Consider the following 13637-nt stretch of genomic DNA (forward strand, 5'->3'; position numbering starts at 1 on the left):
AAACCGGGGAGCAAACTTTTTGGACGGAACCTTGAGACGCAAGTTCCTGGATGACAACCACACCAGATCCCCGACCACAAACAGGGGGTTAGCAGAACGTCTTCTATCGGCCTGAGCCTTCTGTATGCTCTGGGACGCCTCTAGGTTCTTCTGAACCTGGGCCCAGACTGTGCACAGATCCCGATGAACGACCTCCACCTCGGGATTGTTGGAACAACCAGGTGAAACGGAGGAGAACCGTGGATTAAACCCAAAATTACAGAAAAAGGGAGAGACCCCTGACGAGTTACTGACCCGGTTATTAAGGGAAAATTCGGCGAGGGGAATGAAAGAAACCCAATCAAATTGACAGTCAGAGACAAAACATCTTAAGTATTGTTCTAGAGACTGATTAGTCCTCTCCGTTTGGCCATTGGTTTCAGGATGGAAAGCAGAGGAGAAGGACAGATCAATCCCCAACTTATTACAGAAGGCTCTCCAAAACAATGAAACAAATTGTACCCCTCTGTCAGAAACAATATTGACGGGGACCCCATGGAGACGCAGGATGTGTTTGATAAACAAGGTAGCCAACGTCTTGGCGTTGGGTAGTTTCTTGAGGGGCACAAAGTGGCACATTTTACTGAAGCGGTCTACCACCACCCACACCACCGACTTGCCTTGGGATGGAGGCAAATCGGTGATAAAATCCATGGAGATATGTGTCCAAGGTCTCTGGGGAATGGGCAACGAACGCAGTAAGCCCGCTGGTCGGGACCTGGGAGTCTTGGACCTGGCACAAACCTCACAGGCGGCGACGTAGGCCTTAACGTCTTTAGGCAAACCAGGCCACCAATAATTTCTGGTAATGAGGTGTTTGGTACCCAGGATGCCTGGATGGCCAGATAGTGCGGAGTCGTGATTTTCCCTAAGTACCCTTAGCCGGAATTGCAGGGGAACAAACAGCTTGTTCTCAGGAAGGTTCCCAGGAGCTGAACCTTGATCAGCAGCAATTTCAGAGACTAAATCGGACTCGATAGAGGAAATGACTATACCTGGAGGCAAAATACAAACAGGATCTTCCTCCGAAGGAGGGCTGGCCATGAAGCTACGCGACAGTGCATCCGCCTTAATATTTTTAGACCCGGCCCTATAGGTAACCAAAAAATTGAATCTGGTAAAAAACAACGCCCATCGAGCTTGTCTCGGGTTTAGCCTCCGGGCAGATTCTAGGAAAACCAGATTCTTGTGGTCGGTAAGGACCGTTACCTGGTGCCTAGCCCCCTCCAGGAAGTGGCGCCACTCTTCAAATGCCCATTTAATGGCTAAAAGTTCGCGGTTGCCAATATCATAGTTACACTCCGTGGGCGAAAACTTCCTAGAAAAGTAAGCACAGGGGCGGAGATGGGTGAGGGAGCTGGTACCCTGGGACAAGACGGCCCCCACTCCCACCTCGGACGCGTCAACCTCCACAATAAATGGCTCCCTTTGGTTGGGCTGAACCAGCACGGGGGCCGAGATAAAGCACTTCTTGAGGGTCTCAAAAGCCTGGACGGCCTCAGGGGGCCAATGGAGGACATCAGCACCCTTGCGAGTGAGGTCCGTAAGAGGCTTAGCGACGACCGAGAAGTTAGCAATAAATCTCCTGTAATAGTTAGCGAACCCCAAAAAACACTGTAGCGCTTTCAGGGAGGCAGGTTGGACCCATTCAGCCACAGCCTGAACCTTGGCAGGGTCCATGCGGAATTCATGAGGAGTGAGGATTTGACCTAAAAATGGTATCTCCTGTACCCCAAATACACATTTTTCGATTTTGGCAAACAGTTTGTTTTCTCGAAGGACCTGGAGCACTTTCCTGACATGCTCTATGTGGGAGGACCAGTCCCTGGAAAACACCAATATGTCATCAAGGTACACTACAAGAAATATCCCCAGGTAATTTCTCAAAATTTCATTTATGAAGTTCTGGAAGACCGCAGGGGCATTGCACAACCCAAAGGGCATGACGAGGTATTCGAAATGGCCTTCGGGCGTGTTAAACGCAGTCTTCCACTCATCCCCCTCTTTGATGCGAATAAGGTTATACGCCCCCCGTAGATCCAATTTAGAGAACCATTGGGCCCCCTGAACCTGATTAAAGAGATCAGGAATCAAAGGAAGGGGATACTGGTTCCTTACCGTGACCTTATTCAGGCCACGGTAGTCAATGCATGGCCTAAGACCCCCATCCTTCTTCCCTACGAAGAAGAAGCCAGCACCTACCGGAGAAGAAGAGGGACGAATGTAACCCTTGGCCAGGGATTCCTGGATATACTCCCTCATGGCTTCACGTTCGGGACAAGAAAGGTTAAATATCCTACCCTTAGGAAGCTTAGCTCCTGGTACCAATTCGATAGCGCAATCGTATTCTCTATGAGGCGGTAATACTTCGGAGGCCTCTTTAGAGAAAACATCAGCGAAGTCCTGAACAAACTCGGGTAGCGTATTCACCTCCTTAGGGGGAGAAATAGAATTAACAGAAAAACATGACGTACAACATTCATTACCCCATTTGGTTAGCTCCCCAGTATTCCAGTCAAACGTAGGATTATGCAACTGCAACCAGGGAAGACCTAGAACCAAATCGTACGATAATCCCTGCATCAATAGTACAGAGCATTGCTCCAAATGCATGGAGCCAACAAGGAGTTCAAAAACAGGGGTATGCTGTGTAAAATAACCATTAGCAAGAGGAGTGGAGTCGATACCCACTACCGGAACAGGTTTAGGCAAATCAATCAGAGGCATAGCGAGAGACATAGCAAATTCCACAGACATGATATTAGTAGAGGACCCTGAATCCACGAAGGCACTGCCGGTAGCAGACCTACCACCAAAAGAGACCTGAAAGGGAAGCAATATCTTAGTACGTTTCATATTTACGGGAAATACCTGTGCGCCCAAGTGACCTCCCCGATGATCACTTAGACGCGGGAGCTCTCTGACAGCATTCTTACGCTTGGGACAGTTGTTTACTTGATGCTTGACATCCCCACAGTAGAAGCAGAGACCATTCTTCCTGCGGAATTCTCTACGTTGTTGAGGGGACACGGAAGCCCCGAGTTGCATAGGTATTTCTGAGTCTTTAGGGGAGAAACGAAGCAACGGGACTTCGGGAGGCATCATGGGGGAGTCGGAGGAAAAAACACATAAACGTTCACGTTGTCGTTCCCTGAGACGTCGGTCAAGTCGTACCACTAAAGCCATAACCTGGTCTAAGGAGTCAGAAGAGGGATAACTAACTAGCAGGTCTTTCAGGGCATTCGACAGACCCAACCTAAACTGGCACCTTAAGGCAGGGTCATTCCACCGAGAAGCTACGCACCACTTCCTAAAGTCAGAGCAATACTCCTCAACAGGTCTCTTACCCTGACGTAAGGTCACCAGCTGACTCTCGGCAAAGGCAGTTCTGTCAGTCTCGTCATAAATAAGTCCGAGGGCAGAAAAGAAACGATCAACGGAGGAAAGTTCAGGGGCGCCAGGAGCCAAGGAGAAGGCCCACTCTTGGGGCCCTTCCTGGAGCCGGGACATAATTATACCCACCCGCTGGCTCTCAGAACCTGAGGAGTGAGGCTTTAAGCGAAAGTAAAGCCTACAACTCTCCCGAAAGGAGAGAAAAGCCCTCCGGTCACCTGAGAACCGGTCGGGCAACTTGAGGTGGGGTTCAAGGGGTGCGGTGAGGGGAACTACCAAGGTAGCATCAGGCTGGTTGACCCTCTGAGCCAGGGCCTGGACCTGTAGGGAGAGACCCTGCATTTGCTGAGCCAGGGTTTCACGGGGTTCCATAATGGTGTCAGGGACCAGGGTAGACTAGGTATAGGGCTTGTGAATTTGTAATAGTGGGGGGGGGGTAGGGAAACGGACAAGTGAGCCCTAATCTACCCGCCACTCTGTCCCTGCCTACTTGCAACGACCCGCCCTAGGCGACGGGGTACAACTGGGCGGCGGTCCCTGCGCTCAGTAAGTGCATGACAAACACGACAAACAAACAAGGGAATACAAGCAAGGGAAATGGGCAGTTGCTCGCGGAAACACCGTGAGCAACAGAGTAGTGAACGAGCCGAGTCAAGCCAGGAGAGTGCGAGGTACAAAGCGAAAAGCAGAAGAGTAGTCGGTAAGCCGTGGTCTGTATGGAGCAGGATCAAAAATAGCAGGAGCTGTAGCTGGGCCAGGAAACCTCAAGGAAAGAAATTCACAAGCACAGATGGACAGGAAGAGCAGGCTTAAATAGACCGAGGGCGGGAGCTAGCTGAGTCTGGCCAGGTTGCGATAGGCTCTCCCACTCCTAAGCCTGCCAGCCTGAGTGGAGGAAGCTGGTGTCTGTCTCAGGGATGTACACTCAGGTGTTGACTGATTAATTCTGGGAGTTAACCCCGAAGCAGTGCCTGGTAGATCCTTTACACCTGTCTTGTACATACTGTATAATAAAATCTCTTTATTACAAATTTACATTAAAAACCCATGTCACATATAGATAGAACATTTCAAAGGGGTGGCGTCTTCATCCTCTAAAATAAAACCAAATGTTATACACTTCTCCACACTCATCTGATAATCCAGAACACTTTGAGAATCTCACTTTTATCAGGTTCTGCAAATACTTGATAAATACAAAAACAAATAAAAAATAAAAGAAATTCCTAAAAACGTTACATCAAATTAACAATGTCCAGACAATTTTTTTGTTTTGCCTTCTCCCCCATCTAAATCTGTAAAGACCCATCTGTGAGTGACGTCACCTCCTGTGTAACTTTGCTGGAGGGGGATGGTCTTTTACACAATACCTCATATTGGGTGGAGACTACAGCACAGCTTACCCAGTGCCATATTTACTGTTCTGGAAAGATCTGGAACCATCTACACAGAAAAACCTCAAAATTTAGGTTACTCTCATACACATTTAATCAGGATTACTCATTGGGGTCTCTTACACATTTTGTAGATCTCCTGAAACCAAATTAATTAATTCAAAACAAACAAAAATTGTACCTGATCAGTTCCTTCACCATTCCCCCCTTTGTGGACTCTGCGAAAGTAATGTAGCAGAGTTCAAAACTACATCTCAACATAACAAAGTCGGGCACTAGTTTAACCCCCTGTAATGTACAACAGCCTGAAACAAAAATGACTTTTTCCTGACGAAAATAAATTTTATCTTTACAATGACATAACTCATGTGTGAAATCAAAAACAAAATAATTGTAGTTAGTTATTCAATAAAACAGAAAATATTATATCTGATAACATTAATTACTGCAAACCAATAAACTGTATATAAAAATAGGGAACGGTGGGGGGCACATACATTTTCAAAACCCCGTGTCTCACAGTATTTATAGTTTAATACATTTGAATTAACATCAAAACACATGAAATCTGATCACATCATAACACATAAATATCGTAACTTTTATAAACAACAGCGCATGCGCAAAGAGAAGAAATTTATTTAGGTTTGTAGACATCACTGATATATATATATCTAAAAGCAGTGCATATTAAAATCCTTGTCTTCAGACTGCACCCAGTCAGCCCCCCCTCCTCCTCCCAAACACAGCATACCACAGGGGGGGGGGGGGGGTCACACACTCATTCCTCACAGCTTCTAGTCTCACAATCTTAACCCTTTCAATGCCGGCAAAACAACATACGTATCTGCAATCATTCATCACACCATTGTATAGGAATTATCTAAATTCAAATCATCAAACACATAATCTGTAACAGTCCAATCTGTCGGCCACCATCCCTATATAATGATGACGTGTCCCGCACACTAGAATGGAACCTAAAATAAAAAAGACACTGCAGCATGAGTTACAAATGACAAAATTAGCAAGGCGATTATTTCATACTGATTTGGTCGGGCCGGGCGTGGCCACATCAGGGGCGGGGGGGTTTCCTGCCCACAATGAGGACACACTCAACATGAGGTACGGACGCCATTACCGGTCGTTGGCTGGTCCTGTGTTTTCTAATACATACAATACCTTTCTTATTCCTAACTTCCTCTTCTACAAATCCCTCTAAAGCACTTTCCATCAACTTACTACCTTCCAACTTCCCTTTGTTCTCCAGAATACCTTTTGCCCAATCCCCCGCTTGCAGCCGCCCTCCTCTATGGATTCCACACACTTCCATCAATTTCTTCATTTTACGGATGATCCTGGAGATTTGAACATGGACCGTAAACCATCCATTCTAACAGTCTATATTATACACGTAATTTATATAACAATTTTCGGTCAACGACTCCCAGGCCTCGCCGGAAATATTACAATTCCTCAGTCTACAGCCTCCGGTCCGCCGAAATATTACAATTCCTAGTCTGCAATGTATTTATTATTACATCTCGCTAGGATATAACAATCTTTATCTAGACTCTCCGGCCTCGCTGGAAATATTAAAATCTCACAGTCTATAGCTCTCTGGTCTGTTATATAATCTTTAGCTAGACTCTCCGGCTTCGCTGAAAATATTAAAATCTCACAGTCTATAGCTCTCCGGTCTGTTATATTTTCTATCTAGTCCCTAATTACCCAGAGGATGGTTAGTCGGGCGCGACTAAGGTCTCACAGGTTTGCGACCTCACAGCGGAAAATATCGCCTCTGTCGCCTGAGATAATCCAGGAAATCAACAAAAGGGTTCTACAGATCGCCACAAGACTGTCCACTAACACAGATAAGACGAAGATTTATAAAATCAATTCGCTTACCGTGTTATTGCGGAGGTGATCAAATTCCTTATCAGTGGGCAATCTCGGGTCCTCTGTTTCACCCTGTGATTGTCGGTTATCCGGATTTCGATATTTCCTCGAGTGAGGTCCCCGTCGGGCGCCAAAAATGTCAGGTCCATATTTCACACCGAATAACCACCTCTGTAAATTGAAAGCTGAAGGCATGCCTGGAAAGAAGTAAACCAGCCAAAGATGTTTGGTACACAGCTTCCCTCAGTCAGGGTTTCCTCTGGGTACTCTGAATTTAGATTGTGAGCCCCAACGGGGACTGCAAAAAAAGAGGACCTCTGTACAGCGCTGCATAATATGTTGGCGCTATATAAGTAACTGAAATAAATAATGCTTAGCAATTTGAAGACACCTTTTCCTGGCTTTAAACTAAAAATAGGGTTCGGGTGAGTCTCCCTCCAACATTTACAGCAGCTGTGAGTCAGGTTTCTTCTGCCTGATTCTCATTGCTGTAATTCTTGGAAGTGCTCCCTCTGGTGGCCAACATAGAAAAACATGTCAATTTCTTATTTAATTTTTAATACTTTCCACTTTGTTGAAGAATAAACAAATACACCAAGAAAATATAATAAAAATAAGTAACTTGCTTGAATTTTTTAAAATGCGCGACACATTCCCTTTATGACTCTATAAAGGGGTCGACGTTGACTTACATGTTAGTCACTAGAGAGACAGTTTTCTTCTTTCTAGAGTAGCTCTATTTTGCATATTTTTTTTCCCCAGGGAGCAAGTGGGACAGCTCCTACCCTGGGTTGTTCCCTGGTACTACCAGGACCTTCTCAAGTTTGTGAGGGAACACCAGCTGGAGGGACTCAAACCCGACTTGTGGAAGCCAAAGACTATCCACAAGCTCATACGAGCATAACGGAGTCTATTCTAGGGCTCCCTGCTGCCACAGTTGAGACTGTTTGGAAGAACGTGACTTGTAGCAGGTTAACCAATGGGCACAAAGATCTGGCATGGATGGCCATTGAGGGAGGACTAACCCTGAGATCCTTCATGCACGCCCGTGGACTATGCAACACCAGGTACTGCCCCAGGTGCCCATTCGCTGAGGAAACACCTTTGCACCTCTTCTGGCAGTGCCCGTTTGCACAGGCCCCGTTGGACGCCCTGGAATATGATCTCAGAGACTCTGTTCCCAGGAACAGCCTGGCGCACATTTCGGCTCTCTATGGACTTTCCCCTGGAATCCATAGCGTTGGGGATATCCAGGAAGCTTGGCGCCTTATGAACTGTGTTAAGGACGCTTTGTGGCTTTCCAGGACTCGCTTGGTTATGAACTGGGAGAGGATGTCCATCCAGGACTGCCGCAGGCTGGTTCGCAGCCTTCTCAGAGACTATTCCATTATGGACAGTTTGGACGTCGATGAAGAAGAGGATTAAAACCCCTCTCCTTCCTCCCTCTCCCCCGAGGTGTGTCTGTCTTTCAATAAAGCTTTGGGCCTGTGATTCCCCCTACCTTCTCCCTCTTTCCCCTCCCCTCATCCCCTATCACTTGCCTGTTGTTTTGTTGATTGATATGTGATGCTTTATCAGAATGTTGATGTAGTGCTGAGTGTAATGTATAGCGTAGGATTTGTGCCTTCCTGTATGTTGTGCTTCTGTATTACTTAGAACGTGTGTGATATTTATTGTGCTGCAATCCAGTTGCACTGGTCGCAATATACTGTACGCTTGTATTTTGACGACTGATTGCTAATAAAGCTATTTTCAATAAAAAAAAATAACGCTTCTCTGCCTTTTGGCTAAGATCAAGTGTAGTACCTGCTCAAGCTGAGGTTAGTAATCATCCCTGTCGGTGGTTGATGGGCCATCATAGGGGGATGACAGAACGCCGAGGTGAGGGCAGGGAACCACACGGTCATCGCTCTGGTGTACGCACTTGGTTTAAAGGTACCATTTGTAGGTGACCAGGCGATCGCCGGATCGAGGTCAGGGGGTCGGGTAGTTTTGAAGCCCGGGTTGCTATGTGCCCCAGGGCTGGTGACCCTGGGGTGCCCTAAATCACTGGGGGTAGGATCCCACTGAGTGAAGGCACACTTGCACGCACTCTCTTTCACACTTCTGAGCACACACCTTTATTCTCCTGGCCTTCTGGCTGGGAGATGAGGACTTTTTATACCTGGCGGATGTCCAGGCTGTATCACAGCGCACATCCACCTATTTAATTTTGTGTTTTCACTGTGTGTTTGTCACAAGGATTTTGGGATGCGGTGCCCTTTTGGGACCCTCCTGAGGTCTAGCTGGAAAATGTGTGGCAATCTAGTTCCGTTTTCCCATGCAACCCGGCCTCCCTTCTTTGGAGGGGAGGTGCGACCTTGATGCAGGCTCCTAGGTCTCCTACATCAGTTTATCGGCGCTGGAATGTAGTTACTAGCAATGTGTTTTTATTTTAAAAACAATGTTTTTTAACAAAGTTATGGCGTTTAGAATATTTATGCAAATTAGGTCCTTAATGCCCAATTGGGCGGTTTTTAATTTTCAACCAAGTGGGCGAATGACAAAGAGGTGTATGACGCTGGCCAATCTGCATCATACACCTCTCTGTCTTACACCCAAGCTAGATTCACTGAGCAGCGTGATCTCGCGAGACCACGCTGTGACGTCACTTCCGCCCACAGGTCCTTCATCCCTGCGTCTGAAGACAACATCTTTCGTCTCCCTCCAGGCCGATGAGAAGTCCCAGTCGTCGGATCGGTAGTAGCAGCAGCAGCAGCAGCAGCAGCAGCAGCAGCAGCAGCCTGGAGGGAGACGAAAGATGTTGTCTTCAGACGCAGGGATGAAGGACCTGTGGGCGGAAGTGACGTCACAGCGCGGTATCGCGAGATCACGCTGCTCAGTGAATCTAGCTTGGGTGTAAGGCAGAGAGGTGTATGATGCGGATTGGCCAGCGTCATACACTTCTTTGTCATACGCCCTCTTGGTTGAAAATTAAAAAACGCCCAGTTGGGCATTAAGAACCTCATTTGCATAAATGTTCTAAACGCCATAACTTTGTTAAAAAACATCGTTTTTAAAATAAAAACACATTGCTAGTAACTATATTCCAGCGCCGATAAACTGATGTAGGAGTTAGAGCATTTTTATTCTGGTGAAAGAGCCTCTTTAAGAGAAGGGTAGCGATAGACTGCATCCTTGTGCACTTTTTGTGTGGCACCTCTGCACTTTTTATGCACTTGGGTGATAGAAAGCACAGCTCGAGCTTTCAAAAAAAAAAAAAGTTGATAACGGAAAGACGTTATATTGGCTTCAATGCTCCACCATGTGGGCATTTTAAGTAGTATCATAAACATGCACAACACATGTCATAAACAGCACCACATTTGTCCAGTGGTTGAGTCTGGTATTGCAATGCCCACAGAGGCTTTCCCAGTATATCAATAAAATCCTGCACAGGTTCTTGCCACCCAATAGCAAAGGGGACAAGACCAACCAGGGCTGTGCCCCCTTTCTCGAAGCTCCCATAGCAGCTTATTCACGTGTTTAAGGCTATAGGCAGTGAATTTTCTTCCGTCGCACCTTCCTTAGTGTCTGTGCTCGGCTTTGCTTCTCCCTATATCACCCTTCTTCAGGTTCATGACATCATCCAGTAACAGAATTGGTGGGTCCATCAGTGGTTAAGCCCCATGGGTGTGATGCCCTTCTATTCTGATCAGCATGAATATCTCTCCGGTGTGCACATGCTAATAAAGCTGCTGCTTCTGCTGGCAGGCAATGGACTGGCTGTCAGCAGAACTCCTCTCCATTCTCTACTTCCCACAGATTCCTTCTCCGATCTCCCATATTGAAATAGTTGCGGAAACTGAAATCTTCATGTACAAGGTTGATCACCAGGGGCCCAGCTATAGTGGTGCAGTGGTATCAGTCACACCTGCTGGACCCCAGGAACTGCCTGAAGGATGAAACTACTGAACACAAGGGACTAATAACATCTAAAATCAGCAGAAAAACAATATTTGACCTTTGTCTTCTTGGATTACCACACAAAGCGCCGCATGTACTAATGACACGAAAATACTTTACTAATGCCTCACATTGTCTTATGGGTACAACATCCGAATTACATTGTAGGAAATATATGTAACCGCTCCAGTGATGTCACCTTATCCTGTTGTCACCTTCTACGTGTCTTTTTTATATACTTTATGAAGATATTTTTTACTTATTGACTATTAGTACTCTACTGAATATGTAAGTAACAAACACTAGGGACTGTCTGAAGCATAAAACTACCGGACATTAGGGACTACCTGAACCATCTATCCAACCACTGGATATCAGGGACTTCCTGAATCACAGAACCACTGGATGTCACGAAATGCCTAAAGCACCTAACCACTGGATATTAGGGACTGCCTAAAGCACCTAACCACTGGATATCAGGGATTGCCTGAAGCACCTAACCGCTGGATATCAGGTACTACCTGAAGGACCTAACCACTGGATATCAGGGACTGCCTGAAGCATGGAACCACTGGATATCAGAGACTACCTGAAGGACCTAACCACTGGATATCAGGGACTGCCTGAAGGACCTAAACACTGGATATCAGGGACTGCCTGAAGCATCTATCTAACCACTGGATATCAGGGACTGCCTGAATCACCAAACCACTGGATATCAGGGACGGCCTGAAGCACCTAACCGCTGGATATCAGGGACTGCCTGATGAATGGAACCATTGGATATCAGGGACTGCCTGAAGGACATAAACACTGGATATCAGGGACTACCATAAGCACCTAACCACTGAATATCAAGGACTTCCTGAATCACCAAACCACTGGATATCAGGGACTGCCTGGATCACGAACCACTGGATATCAGGGACTGTCTGAAGCACCTAACTACTGGATATCGGGGACTGCCTGAAGCATGGAACCACTGGATATCAGGGACTGCCTGAAGGACCTAAACACTGGATTTCAGGGACTACCATAAGCACTTTACCACTCAATATCAGGGACTGGCTGAAGCATCTATCTAATCACTGGATATCAGGGACTGCCTGAATCACCGTACCACTGGATATCAGGGACTGCCTGGATCACCGAACCACTGGATATAAGGGACTGCCTGAAGCTCCTTTCCACTGGATATAAGGGACTGCCTAAAGCATAAAACCCCTGGACATACTGAGCTGCTTGAAGCATCGAACTGCTAGACAATTGGGACTGCCTGGAGAATCAAACCAATGAACACTATGACCTACCAATGGGTAGGGGGCAGTGCTGAATTTTGGGAATGTGACCTCTACTGTATACCGGAGGAAGAGGAGCTGGGATGCATGATTATACATGTGTTCTGTATGTGATGAGGTATAGGGGTATAAGTAGTGGTCTTGCTTACAGCACTAGGTTGTCGGGCACCTCTTACTGCTGTCATAATTTGGGGCACACAGCCTGGAATCCGGCTCACAAGCCAAGTGCTCAGTCCTACAAATACCACACAGGAAGGTTTTGGAGCTGCAAGGTTCCCCTTCTGTACACCACTGCCTGACCCTTGAAGTTAACACTTTCATAGCTATGCCGCACATGACAAATATTTGTCGCCCTGCCTTGGGGTTGGCTCTCTCATATGCAATAGTGGGTCATATATATTTGTCTCCTGCCAGGAACCTGCCCCTCTTACCGTCAGCCTGAAGATTGCAAAATTCTGTAGGCTTAAAACTAACTATTGATCTTGGTGTTACGGATAGCTGTCATGTGGTTTGCACAGTGTTTGTAAGGACTTTGAACTAAATTCCCACTTCCCCCAACTACAGCCTATGAGTTGCGAAACATTTTCTGTTGCAAAAAAGGTAATTTGGCCCTTTAAGAGACTGTCCGGACGCTAGGTGATGATGACTTGTAGATATGTTGTTGTTCTGCTTCTTTGTCTTGCAGGTCCTTGCAGGAGTAGGCGGACGACGATACTCTGTGCTGATCATGCGAGGCTCTCATTGGTGGAGGGAGGTGGCATGGAGCGGTGACAGAGGTGAAGGGTGTGACCTGGCAGACCATGCTGGTGGGAGGAGAGACCAGAGTAGGGCATATGTTTTGGCGCCCAAAGTGAAGGTGCGGGAGAACCACGTGGAGTACAGAGAGAGCTCTGCTGGAGATCCCATGATCCGGGCGTTGCGGTTGAGCTTATTGCGGTGGACCAGTTTAAGGCTGGAGGCTGCAGCTTCTGAGGGTGGATGCCGGAAGGTGACATAGGCCCTGTGAAAATCAGGCAGAGACTGCTGTAGTGCTGTAGGAGGCCGGAGTCACAGCAGATGGGTGGTTACAGGGATTTGATTTGCAGCAGGCACCTGGACATATGAGAGAGTGTAGTGAGCATGCTCTGTGACACGTGGAGAGGTCTCTATGCAGGAAGGGGGTGGGAGCTGAGCTTTTCTCATCACCAATTGTTACACACAAGCTGAAAAGTGATCTCTACAAAACAAGAAGTGCGAACCAGTGTGAAAACTGATAAATAATGGCCGAACAATTTCCCCTTAGTACACAAATAATACCACCACATAGTGCACAAATTACAGTACAATATCCAAATAATAGTACCCAATTGTGCCCAAATTCTGGAAACATGCAGTGTCTGAATACCACCATAAACTGCATTTATAGAATACTATTTTAGCGTTTCCTTAACCCCTAAAGGACCAGTCCATTTTTCCCTTTTGTTTTTTCCTTCCAAGAGCCATAATTTTTTTTTTTCTATCATAGCTTTTTGCAGATACTGTAGTTTTAATTGGTACCAATTTGGGGGTACCTAGAACATTTTGATTAAGTTATATGCCATTTTTTTGGCAAGCAAAAATATATTTTTAATTTTTTACCGTTTTATCGCGCAGGATAAATAACGCTATATTGTAATAGTTCTGGTCGTTA

This window comes from Rhinoderma darwinii, chromosome 3, assembly GCF_050947455.1.
Source record: "Rhinoderma darwinii isolate aRhiDar2 chromosome 3, aRhiDar2.hap1, whole genome shotgun sequence".
NCBI classification, from domain to species: domain Eukaryota; kingdom Metazoa; phylum Chordata; class Amphibia; order Anura; family Rhinodermatidae; genus Rhinoderma; species Rhinoderma darwinii.